Source organism: Oryctolagus cuniculus, chromosome 9, assembly GCF_964237555.1.
Source record: "Oryctolagus cuniculus chromosome 9, mOryCun1.1, whole genome shotgun sequence".
Classification (NCBI taxonomy): domain Eukaryota; kingdom Metazoa; phylum Chordata; class Mammalia; order Lagomorpha; family Leporidae; genus Oryctolagus; species Oryctolagus cuniculus.
Window position 1 is genome coordinate 117,229,549 of NC_091440.1, and position 16,673 is coordinate 117,246,221.

Below are 16,673 nucleotides of genomic sequence, written 5' to 3' on the forward strand. Positions count from 1 at the left end.
GCACTAAAGATGCCACTTGGAACGCCAGCATCTCACATCCGAGTGGCTAGGTTTGAGTACCACCTCTACTTCTGACCCAACTTCCTGCTAGTGTGCATCCGGGAAGGCAGCAGATGATGTCTTAGGCAATGACGATCCACATGAAAGATGTGGATTAAGTTTTGGCTGTTGCAGCCATTTGGGGAGTGAACCAGTACATGGAAGATCCTTTCTCTCTCTCTTTCTGACTTTAAAAGAAAATGAAAAATTTTAAAAACCACAAGTGGCAAACTCATAAGATGACACTAGATATATTTATTTATGAATAACAAAATTTCCCGTTACTCTTGTGAAATTTTTTATTCTGGTTTCACTGTTCTTATATCCTTTCTTCATAGGGTAGTGCTTATTTGGAGTTTTATCTCTAAGTGTTCCATTTTTGGTGATGACTTAAATGAACAGTGCTAGACATTACGATTAAGAAGATACTGGTTTATTATCTAGAAAGAACAGTAAGTTATTAGTAACTTGCTTGGAACCAAATAACACACCTTGGAGAAGTGTTGCCAGCTTCTTTAAAAAAACAAAGCGCACATTCTCATGTGATTTCTTTCTAACATGTAACAAAAAACTTTATAATCACTAATCCATCCAGTTCTTCACTTTATTTGCTGGTAATGAGGCCCAGAAAGCATATATTTTGTTACTTTACATTTTTTTTCCAGATTTGTTTTAGTAATTAGAGATCTGAAAATAGTTAGGAAGATGTATTTATTTATTTGAAAGTCAGAGTTACAGAGAGAGAGAGAGAGAGAGAGAGAGAGAGATCTTTCATCCACTGGTTCACTCCTCAGATGGCTGCAAGGGCCAGGTCTGGGCCAAGTGGAAGCCAGGAACCAGGAGCTTCTTCTAGGTTTCTCACATGAGTGGCAGGGCCCCAAGTACTTGCCATCTTCTGCTGCTTTTCCCAGGTCATTAGCAGGGAACTAGATGGGAAATGGAGCAGCCAGGACTTGAACCTGCACACATATGTGATGTTGGCATTGCAGGTGGTGGCTTTACCCCGTGCCACAATGCTGGAGAGATTTATTTATTTGAAAGGCAGAGTGACACATGGAGGGGGTGTGGCAATGGGATATATATATAGAGAGAGAGAGAGAGAGAAAGAGAGAAAGATCTGAGAGATTTTCCATACACTGGTTCACTGTCCACATGCCTGCCCACATGCCAGGGCTGGGCCTGCTCGAAGCCGAGACCAGGAAGGATCTCCCTCTGGGTTCCCATATGGTGGCAGGGATCTGAGTACTTTTTTTTTCCCCCAAAGATTTATTTATTTATTTATTTATTTTGAAAAGTTTATGATATTTTATTTTATTTTTTTTTCTTTTTTTAAACTTTTATTTTATGAATATAAATTTCCAAAGTACAGCTTATGGATTACAATGGCTTCCCCCCCATAACGCCCCTCCCACCTGCTACCTTCCCCTTTTCCACTCCCTCTCCCCTTCCATTCACATCAAGATTATTTTTCGATTCTCTTTATATACAGAAGATCATGATTCAACAATTCTTAACAAAACCTTAACAAATCCCATCAGCAATATATAAAGTGGTTAATATACCACAATCACATAGGCTAATTTCAATGATTAAAAATTATTTAATATTAAAAAATTAATGTCATTCACAATAATAACAGACACAAAGAGAAAAAGAACTACATGATCATCTCAATAGATGCATAATACTATTTGAAAAAATTTAGAATCTCTTTACGATAAAATTTCAAGCACATACATAACATCTAAGATAATCTGTAGTCAGTAGCATACCATATTTAAAGGTGAAATATCTAATGCCCTTTTCTAAAGAGTAGAACTACTAAAGCAAGGATATCTGTTCTTTCCACTTTTATTCAACATTGTACTGGGAGTTCTAGACAATGCAGCAAGTAAAGATAACAGATAATATAATATAAAAAGGAAGAAATAAAATTACCCAAACTTTTAGAAGAGGTAATCTTATGTGCAGAAAATCTTGCAGAATATACCAAAATAGCTACTAGAATTACAAGAGTTTAGCAAGTTTGCAGAATATCTAGTTATTGTACAAAATCAATTATATGTCCACGTATTAGCAACAAATAACTGATAACCAAGACCAATACAATTTACCATAGTGTTAAAAACTGTGAAATTTTTAAAGATGAAGTTAGCCAAGGATATATAAGACCTGCACACTGAGAACAAGAAAACAATGGTAAAAAAAAAGTACAAAAATTAAAAAAAAAAGATATCTATGTGCATATATTCAAAGACCCAGTGTTATTGAGGGCACTTCATCCCAAATTAATATAGATTCAATGAAATCCCAATCAAAATACCTGGAGGGTGTTTTATAGAAAAAGATTTATTTATTTGAAATTAGAGTTACAGAGAGACTGAGGCAGAGAGGGAGAGAGAAGTTTCCTTCTACTGGTTTATTCCCCAAATAGCCACAATGGCCAGAGCTGAGCTGATCCAAAGCCAGGAGCCAGGAGCTTCTTCTGGGTCTCTCATGTGGGCATAGGGGCCCAAGGACTTGGACCATCTTTCACTACTTTCCCAGGTGCCTTAGCAGGATTAGTGGGTTGGAAGTGGAGCAGCTGGGACTTGAACTGGCGCCCATTTGGGTTGCCAGCACTGTAGGTGGTGGCTTTACCTGCTGCATCACAGCGTTGGCCCTGGGACCTGAGTACTGAAGCCATCATCTGGAACCTCCAGACACATTGGCAGGAAGCTGGATTGGAAGTGGAGGTGGGACTCCATCCCAGACACTATGATATGGGATGTAGGTATCCTAGGCAGTGGCTAAACATGCTGTACCCTCATTGCCCACCCATGAAAATAGAATTTTTGAGGTGCTTCTACGTAGCATTTATATCTGGGGTATTTTAATGTCACTGAAGTGCATTTAGGTTCTAGGTACTTTCCTCTCCCTGCTGAAGGTGATTCAGAGCAATGCAAGTGGATGTCCTTCTCGGTAGTCTTTGCCACGTGTGGTCTGTGTCAGTGCCCTGCACTTGTTATTTATGTTCTTTAGGAATATGACAGCTTTCTCTAATCCTCCAGGCAAAGAATTGAAAATTGAATTTCTAGAGAAAAAGACTCGTTGGATGATTCTTCAGATCAGCTAAATTTTCCATCCTATTTATTCAATTTTTTGTTGAATGCTTATTTTCTTTCATATTGATTCAGGAGATGCTGAACCTAATGCTAGGCTTATGGGGGGAGCACTCTATTAAGGTTCTAGTTTAGCTGCTTTCCTATGTCATTATGTCCATGGGCATTGAATTTCTCTTTCTGCCTGTTGATTTCTTGAACTCCACATGCTTTTCCTCATTTTTGTCAATCTGAAATGCTTTTCTTCTCATAAGAAATGGCAGATCCCTGTCTTGGGAGCAATAAACAACTTTATGGTCATTGTACTTAGAAAGTGTGTTAGGCAAGGAACTGGCCTCACCATGGTCACCTCTTCTTGTTTTGCTTGGCTTATTCATCATTTGTCTTAACCTGGAAACTTAAGAAATCTCAATATCCATCTTGGTGTGTGGTCTCAGGTTTGGAAGGAATGACTTGGCGGGACTTGTAGAAATAGTAAAAACCCCTTTGGATCATTTATCTACTCAATGGAATGGAACAACGGCACCCAGCTGTCTCTGAAAATTGCAACTAATTTATAAGAGTAATGAAGAGGGATTTACCAAGGCAGAGCATTTCACTACCTGGTGGCAGTTTCAGCTTTGAAAATTATGTGAAAAAAGAAATCACTGACCACAGTGGTAGCAGCCACTTTTCTACCAGGGCAGATGTTCCTAACAAATCCCTACGGGCTGATCCAGACGAACAGTGACAAAGAAAAGTGTTCTTTTCTGACTGTCACCATTACCAGTCCTGTTTTTCTTCCCTCTTCTAAGTAGCAAGCTGTGAGCTGCAGAAGTAGCTAGTGCAAAATTTTGAAGTACTGCATATTCCCCACACTGCTATTAAAATAAAAATTCCACTGGTGTATTATAGAATTAAATGATCCTAAGGAAAATAGTAGCTCTTAATATTCCATCAGTAGTTTCTTTGTTACTTTAACCTCCCACAAAGAAGACATAACAATGGTTTCTAAGTCTGGCTAGAAGGAAGCAGGATGGTGCTGCTTTTCTACCCAGAAGATGACTAATTTGGAAGGGGGACATTAGGTTTAAAATGATATACACAGCCCCTTTTCCAAGAATACCCAAATGCAGTATTTTTGTTCTTATTTCCCTTCTAATTTCAGGTCATACAATACTTTGCTTTTTCATTACAACAGATGGGCAGAGGCTGCTCTCTTTTCTTGGCATCCTTCTGAAGTTCTTTGCTTGGATTAATCTTGAGACTAATTCAAACAGGGATTCATTCTCCTGCAGCTGGTGGCCAGCGAAACTGCAGTTTCTCTTGCTTTCCACGTTAAATGTTGTTAAAAATGACCAACAGTTGGGGATCTGTGGCTCCTACTGTATTATCTTGGATACTTCCTTACCCAAGGCAATACCTCTGAGTAGCAATGTTTGATTTAGTTCTTTACCATCTGCAGGATTCCACTGACATATTCTGTGACCTTAATGTTCTTCCCTAACCCTGAAGGTGTTGATATGAGAAAGTAGGGCTTTGAGAGGTGGTTAGTTTGGGAGGGCAGAGCCACAAGCAGAGGCCCCTTGCTCCTTTCTTCTTGTGAGGGCACCACCACGAGAAGGCACCACCTGTGTAACAGAAAGCAGGCCCTCACCAGACACTGAATGCGCTTGCTTCTTGATCTTGAGTTTCCCAGCCTCCAGAGCGGTAAGAAATAAATTCCTGGTGTTTATCTGTCGCCCCCCCTCTTCGTGGAGGAACGACACAGGACCCTGCGCTGTTCTTTCATCTGCTCGGCCCTCCCCGGGTTTGCTGCTGGTTCTTCCCGGGTTGGCTACTACCCCTTCCACCTCCGTGGAAGGGCAGTTCCCCCTGGCCGCTTTCCCCACTTCCGCAGGGGAGCGGCACACCGCCGGCCGGCTCTTCTCGGGGGCTGCACGGGTTCCCTTAGATGTTCCCCATAGATGTTCCTGGTGCATGCCGTCTCTCTCCTCCTTTATAGTCCTCCTCCGCCAATCCTAACTCGGCTGCCCACACGCCGAGTACGCTGCTCTCCTCCAATCAGGAGCAAGTCCTACAGTTTATTGGTTGAACTGGAGGCAGCTGTGCAGAAGCTGTTTACTTCTCTCCCAGCGCCATATTGTGGGAGAGCAGATGCATAGAATAAGTCTTAATTCCAGTAACTCAGTCTAGTCCGGGCTGCTCCCCACATTTATCAACCACCCAGTCTTTGGTATTTGATTGTAGCAGACCTGATGGACTGAGACCACATATATATATATATATTTTTATCATTGCATCCTGAAAAGCCTTTGAGGTTGGCATAAGGGTTACTGTCTCTCCATTATAGGAATAGGAAACTGAAATTTGGAGAGAAAATCAAGCATCTTATAAAATAGTTCATCCAGTAAGTGGAAAGAAGCAGAACTAAAATTCAAGCTAGGGATGAAAACAGGATTGAAATTCACACTTCTGAGTCCTCTCTAGGCCCTCCATCCCCAGTGTTAAACCTCATTAGCTCCATGCTGTGCTGCCCCAATGCTGTAATGGGGCTTTCAGGTATGTAGAAAGATGCAGCAAATATGAAAACAGCAAGAACAGCAACAGCAGACTTGGCAATGAGAAGACGAGGACTGCAGATGGACCTCTACTACCTCTTAGTTACGTGGCCTTAGGATTTTCAGCCAAGTCAAATGGTTGTTGTTTCCTTCAACAGGAGTATTCTGCTACACACCAAACACCCCAGATGTCACTAGAGTTTCACAAGAATTTCTCTGACGTAAGGGTTAGGAAATCTGATGATCTCACGACTATTCTCATGAAGTGGTCTTTAGGGAGGGAGGGAGAGAAGGAGAGAGAGAGAGAGAACGAACCTTGCATCTGCTGGTTCATTCCCCAGAGGGCCATGATGGCCAGAGCTGGGCCAGGCTGAAGCCAGGAGCCAGGAACTTCTTTCAGGTCTCCCACATGGGTGAGGGACCCAAGCACTTGGGCCATCTTCCACTGCTTTTCCCAGGCCATCATCAGAGAGCTGGATGGGAAGTGGGGCAGCAGGGCTTGAACCAGCACCCACAGAGAATGCTGGCATTGCAGGTGGAGGCTTTACTTACCACTCCACAGCGCTGGCCCTGTCATGAAGTATTCTTGATAAAAAAGATTGCTTATTATTTTTAGACAAGAAAATCATGACTCAGATTGGTTCTGAAGAACCAATCTGCCCACTGAGCAGAATGCTTCTTTTTCTATATTTGTTTGGCTCTGTAAGTTGGTTATTATGTCAGCTTTATGTTATGAATAAAGAAGCAAAAGCATAGGACTTCCAAATGAACCATTTGTAAACTTTCCTGATGGATACACACCATACTAGTGCTATGGCACAAAACCAGAAATGCCAAAGAATGAGGTAAAAATGCATAAATAGCAGTTCTCGTGTTTTCTTCTTTTCTGTCTCCCCTGGATCAGTTGATTTACTTTATGGAGTGTGTGCAACCCACATTAGAAATTGCTGCTCCAAAATATGAAGTACCAAAAACAGACTGTGTTTATCAAGAACATATGAAATCTTGTCATGTGTTTTTGAGACTCAATTTCTTTGGTCTAAATCAAACACTGATTTTCAATACACATGTTAAGCATTAGAGTCTTTGGACATACTTCATTCTGAAGGGAAACTTGGCACAGTGAAGCAACTTGAAAAGATTAATGGTATTAATATTAACGAATAACTGTGTAGTGCTTTAACATGAGGCGTACAGACAAAGTCCTGATGCACAAGACTGAGTATCAACAGTTAAGGATTGTGTGTATTTGGTGCAGTGGTTAAGGCAGTGCTTGGGCTATCCACATTCCACACTGGAGTGTCCAGGTTCAAGTCCTGGCTCTACTCCCAATCGCAGCTTCCTGTGAATGTGGACCCTGGGAGGCAGTGATGATGGCTCAAGTAGTTGAGTTCTTACCACCCGCATCACAGACCTGGACTGAGTCCCCAGCTTCCGGCTTTGCAGGCGTTTAGGGGAATGAACCAGAGGATGGGAGATCTTTCTGTCTCTCTCTCTCTTTGTCTCTCTGCCTTTCAAATACATAAAACAAACAATTGAGGATTACCACAGATGGAATGTTTATGTTCCCGCCAAGCTCATATGCTAAAACCCAACCGGCAATGGGATGGTATAAGGAGGCAGTGTCTTTGGGAGGTGTTAGGTCTTTCGAGAGTGGATCCCTCATGAAGGGGGTTAGTGCTCTTGCAGGAGAGATCACAGGGACCCGCCTTGCCGCTTCTGCCATATGAGGTTACAGCAAGAAGATGGTCATCCATGAACCAGGAAGTGGGCTCCCACAAGACAGTGAGCCTGATGGCATCCTGAGCTTGGATGTTCTAGCTTTCAGAGGTGTGAGAAGTGAGTTTACATCGTTTATAAGCCTCCAACTTTCTTGTGGAGGGTTGCCACAGGGCACTTGGCAGACTAAGGAAGTCCCTAAGCGAGGGGCACTACAGGCTTCCCAGCTCTGGCCAGAAGTGCAGATTACCTAGCTGGGAAAACTTGTTCAACCATGGGAAAAATTTATGCCAAGTATGAAGGTGCTGCAGTTACAAGTGTCCACCTTGGACTGTGATCTGACCCCTGCTCCCTTGAAGCATGTTCAGTAAATATAACTCTGACTGCTCTTGCAAATTCTTCACCACCTAGATATCAGTTGGTTACTTCCTGCTACATTTATATATTTGATTATAACAGTCAATGGGCTAAGACAGAAATTACTACCAAGATGTGGGGTTGCCTCTGTAACAAGCACCTGAAAATGTGGAAGCAGTTTTGAAACAAGGTGGGGGCTGGAGGCCGGAAAAGTTTTGAGATGCATGCTAGAAAAAGCCTAAATTACCATGAACAGACTTTTAAAGGGGAGTCTAGTGAGGTTTCAGAAGGAAAAGAGATCTGGAGAGAAAGCTTAGGTCTTCTTAAGGAACATCCAAGTAATCCTGAATAGAAACAGCCATTCGGATGAGGACTGCACCAGAAAAGAGGAACATGTGATCATCATAGAGACAGAGATCATTCAATTGCTGGTTCACTTCTCAAGTGACTGCAGCAGCCAGAGCTGGGCCAGGTCGAAGCCAGGAGCTGAGAACTCAGTCCAGGTCTCCCATTTGAGTGGCAGGGACACAGGTGCTTCAGCCAGCACCTGCTGCCTCCCAGGGTACCCATTAGCCAAAAGCTGGAGTGTGAAGCAGAACCAGGACTCGAATCCAGGCACTCCAGTATGGGATGTGGGTGTCTGAAGTGCTGTGCCAAATGCCCCCCCCCCCCATTTTTCTTATTTACTTTAAATTGAGAGATAACATTATATGCATTTATCATATAAAACAGTTTGAAGTATATGTCCATTGCAGAGTGGTTTTATCTGGCTAATTCACAAAAGTATTATCTCATGTGTTCTGCTTTTGTGGTGATTACGCTCAACATCTACTCTCCTTACATTTTCAAGAATACAATGTATTGTCATTATCTGTAGTCACCAGTCTGTACAATCAGTCTCTTGAATGTACTCTTCCTAACTTCCTAACGTATTCTTCCTGATTATATATCCTTTGACTGTCATCTCCTCATTGTCTTCTAACTGTTCCAGTAACCACCATTATAACCACCATTCTACTGTCCACTTCTGCGAGGTCAACTTCTTGGATTCCACACATGAATGAGATTGTGTGGTGTTTGCCTGCTTATTTCAATTAACATAGTGTCCTTCAGTTTCATTTATGTTATTGTGAATGGCAGCATTTCATCCTTCTGTGTGGCTAAACAGTATGCCACTGTGTGTGTGCGTGTGTGTATATATACACACACACACACCACATTTTCTTTTTTGTGTTCATCTGTTGATGGACACTTGGGTTGATTCCATATCTTGGTTATTGTAAATAGTGCTGTGATAAAACATGGGTGTGCAGCTATCCCTCTGAGATACTGTTTTTGTTTCCTTTGGAGACATGCCCAATAGTGAGATTGCTGGATCAAATGTAGTTCTATTTTTGTTTTCATTTGAGGAACCTCCTTGACTGTTTTCCATAGTGATTTTAATAATTTACATTCCCATCAACAGTGTAGGAGGGTTCCCTTTTCTTCACATCCTTGCCAATATTTCTTGTTTGCTCTCTTTCTCTCTTTCTTTCTGACAGGCAGAGTGGACAGTGAGAGAGAGAGACAGAGAGAAAGGTCTTCCTTTGCCGTTGGTTCACCCTCCAATGGCCGCCGCGGCCGGCGCACCACGCTGATCCGATGGCAGGAGCCAGGTACTTCTCCTGGTCTTCCATGGGGTGCAGGACCCAAGCACTTGGGCCATCCTCCACTGCACTCCCTGGCCACAGCAGAGAGCTGGCCTGGAAGAGGGGGCAACCAGGACAGAATCCGGCGCTCCGACCGGGACTAGAACCCGGTGTGCCGGCACCGCAAGGTGGAGGATTAGCCTAGTGAGCCGCGGCACCAGCTGTTTTGTCTTTTTCATTATAGTCATTCTAGGAGGAGTGAAGCAGTATCTATAGTGGTTTTGATTTCCTCTGATGACAGTGATGTTGAACATTTTTTTGTATACCTGTTGGCCATTGGTATGTCTTCTTTTGAGAAATGTCTTTTCAGATTATTTGCCTACTTTTACATTGGGTTGTTTGTTTTCTTGCTCTTGAGTTATTTGAAATCCTTCAGTATTTTGGATATTACCCACTTATCAGATACATAGTTGCAGGTTTCCCCCCACTCTGTAGGTTGTCTCTGTTCTCTGTTGACTGTTTGCTTGGCAGAAGCTTTTCTAGTTTGATGTAATCCCATTTGTCTATTTTTTTTTTTTTTGACAGGCAGAGTGGACAGTGAGAGAGAGAGAGACAGAGAGACAGGTCTTCCTGTTGCTCCCCCTCTTCACGGAGGAACGACACAGGACCCTGCCTAGGCTTCATATCCGAGTCACGGCACCATTATGTCGCTCCCCCTCTTCGCGGAGGAACGACACAGGACCCTGCACTGTTCTTTTGTCTGCTCGGCCCTTCCCGGGTTTGCTGCTGGTTCTTCCCGGGTTGGCTACCAACCCTTCCACCTCCGTGGAAGGGCGGTTCCCCCTGCCACTTTCCCCACTTGTGCGGGGGAGCGGCACACCGCCGGCCGGCTCTCTCGGGGGCTGCTCAGGTGTTCCTTCAGATAGATGTTTCTGGTGCATGTTGTCTCTCTCCTCCTTTATAGTCCTCTTCCGCCAATCCCAACTTGGCTGCCCACACGCCGAGTACGCTGCTCTCCTCCAATCAGGAGCAGGATCAGCTCCTGGAGGTCATCACTCAAGTTGGCGAGAGGCAGCTGCGTAGAAGTTGTTACTCCCTTCTCAGCGCCATATTGTGGGAGAGCAGATGCATAGAGTAAGTCTTAATTCCAGTAACAGTCTAGTCCGAGTTGCTCCCCACACTTCCTTTGCCGTTGGTTCACCCTTCAATGGCTGCCGCGGCCGGCGCACCGCGCCATTTGTCTATTTTTGCTTTTGTTACCAGTGCTTAGAGTCATAGCCAAAAGTTACCGCCTAGACCAACATCACGGAGCTTTTCCTCATGCTTTCTTCCAGTAGTTTCTTTTTCAAGTCTTCTTCTGAGTTGATTTTTGTAAGTAACCAATGGTTAATGACACCAGCTTTGGGGAGAGATGGATATTAATCCAAATTCTGCTTCTCCCTTTCTTCTGTATACCCTTGGGCAGATTTATTGACTCCTCTGACCTTAGTTTTCCTTTTCTATAAAATGAAGAAAATAGCACCTAAATCATAGGTTTGTTGTGGCAATTAAAAGATATAATACCTGTAAGATACTTAGCATAGTGAGAGGTGAGAGTCTAATTTCATTCTTCTGCATGTAGATATATGGTATTTCCAACACCATTTTTCTGTTTTTTTTTTTTTTAAATAAGATGCACTTTGCAACCCCTACACAGTAATTAATTTTTAAAAGATTTATTTATTTACTTGAAAGGCAGAGTTACATAGAGAGAAATGCAGATGGAGAGAGAGAGAGAGAGAGAGAGAGAGAGAGAGGTATTTCCAGGACTCTGAGGTGAGACACAAGCATCCTAACTGATGGCTTAACTGCTAGGCCAGAGGCCCACCTGCCTGCTTGTTTTTCTATTTTTCTTTTTTTTTTTTTATTTGACAGGTAGAGTTATAGACAGTGAGAGAGAGACAGAGAGAAAGGTCTTGCTTCCGATGGTTTACTTCCCAAGTGGCTGCTATGGCTGGCGCTGCGCCGATCTGAAGCCAGGAGCCAGATGATTCTTCCTGGTCTCCCATGTGGGTGCAGGAGCCCAAACACTTGGACCATCTTCCACTGCCCTCCAGGGCCACAGCAGAGAGCTGGACTGCAAGAGGAGCAACCGGGACTAGAACCCGGCACCCATATGGGATGCTGGCACTGCGGGTAGAGCATTAACCAAGTGAGCCACGGTGCCGGCCCCTCCCTGTCTTCTTTCTTTCTTTCTTTCTTTCTTTCTTTCTTTCTTTCTTTCTTTCTTTCTTTCTTTCTTTCTTTCATTTATTTGAAAGTCAGAGTTACACAGAGAGAGAAGGAGAAGCAGAGAGAGAGAGAGAGAGGTCTTCCATCCGATGGTTCACTCCCCAATTGGCTGCAACAGCCGGAGCTGGGCTGAAGCAAAGCCAGGAGCCAGGAGCTTCTTCCAGGTCTCCCACATGGGTGCAGGGGCCCATGGACTTGGGCTATCTTCTACTGCTTTCCTAGGCCATAGCAGAGAGCTGGATCGGAAGTGGAGGAGCTGGGACTTGAACCAGTTCCCGTAAACGATGCTGGCACTATAGGTGGCAGCTTTACCTGCTATGCCACAGCGCCAGCCCCTAGGCACTGTTTTATGTGTTTGATATATATGCTGTTTTTGTCTGGATTCATAGAACATAATCATGGTTTTCCATGTGTTTTTCCCCTCAAAACATTTTATGTGAAGAAATTTCAAGCAAACAGAAAAATTGAGAGAATTGTACAGTGAACACCTGTGTACTCCCTCTCTAGGTTTGACATTTAACGTTTGACTATACTTGCTGTACCATTGAGCCATTCATTTTCTCTGTCCTTGCACTCATTCATCAGTCTCTTAATTTTTAGATACAGCTCACAAAGTAAGTGACATCCATCAACACCCTTAACTTCTAAACCCTTTCGCATGCATGTCATTAATTAGATGTTAATGTTTATTTACAGAGATGGTGGTCATGGTGCAGCAGGTTAAGTCATTGTTTGGGATGACGGCGTGTCGGATTGGAGTGCCTGTTTCAAGTCCCAGCTGCTCTGCTTCTCATCCATCTTCCTCCTCATGCACCTGGGAGGGAACAGAGTATGACCCAGAGACTTTTGGGTTCCTGCCACTCATGTGGGAGACCTGGATGGAGCTCCTGGATCTTGTGTTTGGCCAGGCCTGGCCCTGGCTGTTGCAGGCATTTGGGGAGTGAACCAGTGACTGGATGATCTCTCTATGTTACTATGCCTTTCAAATAAATAAATCTTTAAAAACTTTCTTAAAGTTCTTGAGTTAAAATTTATATATGGAGAAATCACCAATGTTTAAGTGATGAGTTTTGACAAACGATACCCGTACTGTTAGTTTACTTTTTCCATAAACTCTGTGTTGACCATGACTCCCTGTTGCCATGCTACACTAATCAGTTAGTGACTGTGATTACCTTTCAGGGTAGCTGTGACTATGAGAAATAATCAATTTAGAGCACCAAGCAGAGTGTCGTTCGATGGCAGTGAATAATTGTGAGGTGTGTTTTTTCAGTTATTCAGCATTGAGTAAATAGTGATTGAATGTCTGAAGCCATGGGCATTGGGTTCACTGTGGTGGTTCCTCTTCTTCCCTCATCAGTGTCCACAGTCTTTAATCCATAGTTAAAGATAGTCATTGAATGCTAGCTGTTTTTCAAGATTATTTTTTAAGATTATTATGTGTTTCTTATCATGCTGACACATGCTATTCTCAGGTTCCTTAAAATATAAAAAAGAACATTTAAAATGAGTTAGCTGGATAGAATAAAAGATTAGTTTGAAATCTGCCTGTAGAAGTACATGCTGGGATGGTGTTTGGGGTGCTTATAAAGACAGCTACCATTTTCAACACAACACTGGTACATATTAGCCACTGTGCTAAGCATTTTACAAACATTATTTCTTTTAATCATCACAGCAATTCTGTAGATTGGTACTCTTTCCCTAATTTTTTATTAATGAGGAAAATTAAGGTCAGAGGAGTTAGTAAACTCCATGGGTATTTTGAAGAAAGAGGCAGCGCAGAATGGGGATTTAAATTCCTCTTTCTCCAGAGCCTGTGCCGTTAACCATTTGTGACACTGAGCATCAGAGGAGAAAAAGAGCTCAGTGGGTGATGCATGTTTTGAACTGACAGGTAGGGGTAGGTTGTTATTTATGGTCCTGCAGTGTTCATGCCATCAGCAGTATTATATGACAATGAAACGAATGGCTTAGCTGTTTAAAAATACTACACAGACATCACGACCTCTTTTGTATGGAAGTGCATATGACCTCAGTCAATGGTGGTTTGCTTTTTCTGGGTCCTGATGTTCTCGAATACTCAAATGAGAAAGGCAGAAAGAACTAAAATGATGAGTGCCTTCTCTAGTTCCTGAGAAGGGGTAACTTAGAAGGAAGGGTGGGAAACGAACTGGTTATAGGTTGTCTTGGGAGCAGCGTTCCCAGTGGTCACTAGAGTGCAGACTGAGCAGTGCTCTCAGTGAAGCTTCTGGTGATTCCTTTTTAAAAAATTTATTGAGGCCGGTGCCGTGGCTCACTAGGCTAATCCTCCGCCTAGCGGCGCCGGCACACCGGGTTCTAGTCCCGGTCGGGGCGCCAGATTCTGTCCCGGTTGCCCCTCTTCCAGGCCAGCTCTCTGCTATGGCCCGGGAAGGCAGTGGAAGATGGCCCAAGTGCTTGGGCCCTGCACCCGCATGGGAGACCAGGAGAAGCACCTGGCTCCTGCCTTCGCATCAGCGCGGTGCGCCAGCCACAGCGCACCAGCCGCGGCGGCCATTGGAGGGTGAACCAACGGCAAAGGAAGACCTTTCTCTCTGTCTCTCTCTCACTGTCCACTCTGCCTGTTAAAAAATTTTTTTATTGAAATATAATACATATGCCAAGAAATGCACAAAGAAATTTTTTGACTGCTAATCATAGTCATAAACAACACAAAAATTAAGAACAAAACATTACTAGCACCACAAGAATCCTCACCAATCCCCCCTACCTGTTTTGAATATAAGAAGAGTATATTTTCTATTACATGGCATGATTCAGTGAAACAATATTTACAAGAGTATAATAAATTATATGATATCCATATAGTTTTATGTTCTATGTAATAACTACCACAAATGAGAGAAAATGTGGTATTTGTCTTTTTGAATTTGGCATATTTCACTTAGCATAATGATCTCCAGTTGCATCCATTTTGCTGCACATGTCAGGATTACTTTCTATGACTGAGTAGTATTCTGTTTTGTATATATACCACATTTTCTTTATCCAGTCTCAGCTGATGGACATCTAGATTGATTCCATGTCTTAGGTATTGTGAGCTGTCCTCAGCATTATCTTTCTTGCAGCTTTCCTGTGTGGAAGTAAAGGTCAGTCAGTCTTGCCCACAATAGGTGCTTCGTTCCATCCTCCTGTAGATGATCATGGAGGAACACTTTTGCTGCAGGCACAGGGAACTACCTATAACGGTGTTAGAATATCCACTGCCTGCAAACCCCAATGAGGAGGATAATCAGTCCAAGCTTCCTGCTTATTTGTGGGTCTGTTGCCTACAAAATCTTTGGCATCTGTGACTGTGTGGCTTACTGTTCTTAGTTTGAAGCGTCCCTGGCTAGTTGTAACAGAACGGGCTTTATTAAAGGGTATTAGATGGCTCATATAATCTCTGTGATGGCCAGATAATCACACTTTGGCCTTAAAAATACAAATATGGTTCAAGTTGGATGAACCAATTATATCTGAAGGAAATCCAGCCTTTCCCTCCTTCAGGGCCCTGAAACCGTTTCTTTTTACCTTGAAGATAATTTGTAGTGAAGACATTTTGCTGATATATGTAGCCAATGGTTCCCTTAATCCCTCTGGCTCATGTTGCTAGTAAAAGAGTCAGGCAAAGATATTAAAACTGAAAGGTAAATCCTATGCTCACTTTTAATTGGCAGGGAAACACTGCATTAAATGTTTTATAAACACTCTTCTGTATCGAGGCCAGCGACTCATGTGTTTGTTCTTTCTTTCCCCAAAAAAGACTGGCCGTTGACTCTGATTTACCTTTGGGTGAACTTGTACTTTTGATAGTAAGCAGATTTTTTTTTCCTCTGAGATTGAAGAGTTGGGGCTTTTACGTTTGATTTTTAAGGAAAATAATTACCCTGGTGCCTTTTGATTCTCTGGCTCTGTTGAACATTTAGTAGAGAGGTAGAAGCCCAAGTCCTCCTTCATTAAAGCTAAATTCTTCAGTGAATGAACATTGACAAAGAGCTGTTTTCTATACATCCTTTCAAAATGCCCTTGGGGTCCTATACATAGAGGTTTTGGAATTTTTAAAAATATCCTGGTAATTGATGATTTTAGGTTAAGTGACCAGAATCCCAGCATTCAGATCTTTCAGGCAAAGAAACTGCTTTTATCCAGAAAAACACCCTTTAATAGAAAACGATACAGAAATGAAAGGAAGACCTAATGATGTTGGCTGTTTATTCTGGCTGTGCTGTTCGGATAGTGTTTCAATTCTCTCCCTTCTTATTTGCTGATGCCCCGATAACTTTTATTTTGCTCTCTTAGAGGTAGGCCACTGTATCAGAAAATGTCACCGTTTGGGAATGGTAAAATACAAAATCCTTATTTAATCTACCGTGTGTTTAATATCCTGCGCGATTTGTCTCCACTAAGGAGTCTTTCAAGAGACTGACTTAAGTAACTATTTGTATGCCCTTTGGTGACTTCTGTGAAAAATTCCTGATGGTCAGTGTTGGATTATGAATGGTTTAGTCTGAAATTTGAGCATGCGTGAGAGTGAAGTGAGAAAGTTGTAAATGGGAGAGGATACTCCTAGAGCTAGGCTTGGTCACAAGGTGTTTTCAGAGTCCTGTGGTTACACAGAACGAATGACTTCCCCTGTTTGAGGTCAAGTTCTGCAGAGCAGTCTTTGAATCTGAGATTCCCATGCAGGAGGCTTATTGACTGATGCTCTTATAAATATCACTGTGGAAGTGGTGGAAGCAGGATTAAGCAGAGGAAGGAGTTCAACCATACTGAGATTTGTTTTTTAAAGAATCATTTTATTTATTTGAATGAGTTACAGAGAGAAGTAGCACCAGAGAGAGAGAGAGGTCTTCCATTCCACTGGTTCGTTCCCCAAATGACCGAAATGGCCAGAGCTGAGTTGATCCGAAGCCAGGAACCAGGAGCTTCTTCCAGGTCTCCCACATGGGTGCAGGGGCCCAAGGACTTGGGCCATCTGCTGCTGCTTTCCCAGG

The 16,673-nt window shown here is 42.8% G+C and overlaps 1 protein-coding gene across 3 annotated transcripts in view; it reads left to right on the forward strand.

The window, feature by feature from the left end:
- AEBP2 (AE binding protein 2) overlaps positions 1–16,673 on the forward strand; it is a 170,397-nt gene that overhangs the window by 134,660 nt on the left and 19,064 nt on the right. For 2 of the 3 annotated variants that reach the window (XR_011379009.1, XR_011379011.1), the window contains one exon: positions 12,352–12,665. The exons of the other annotated variant lie outside the window; for it this stretch is intronic. The gene's annotated coding sequence lies outside the window, so the exon portion shown is untranslated. Of the gene's footprint in view, positions 1–12,351; positions 12,666–16,673 lie in introns of those variants that run through there. 3 annotated transcript variants of the gene reach the window in all.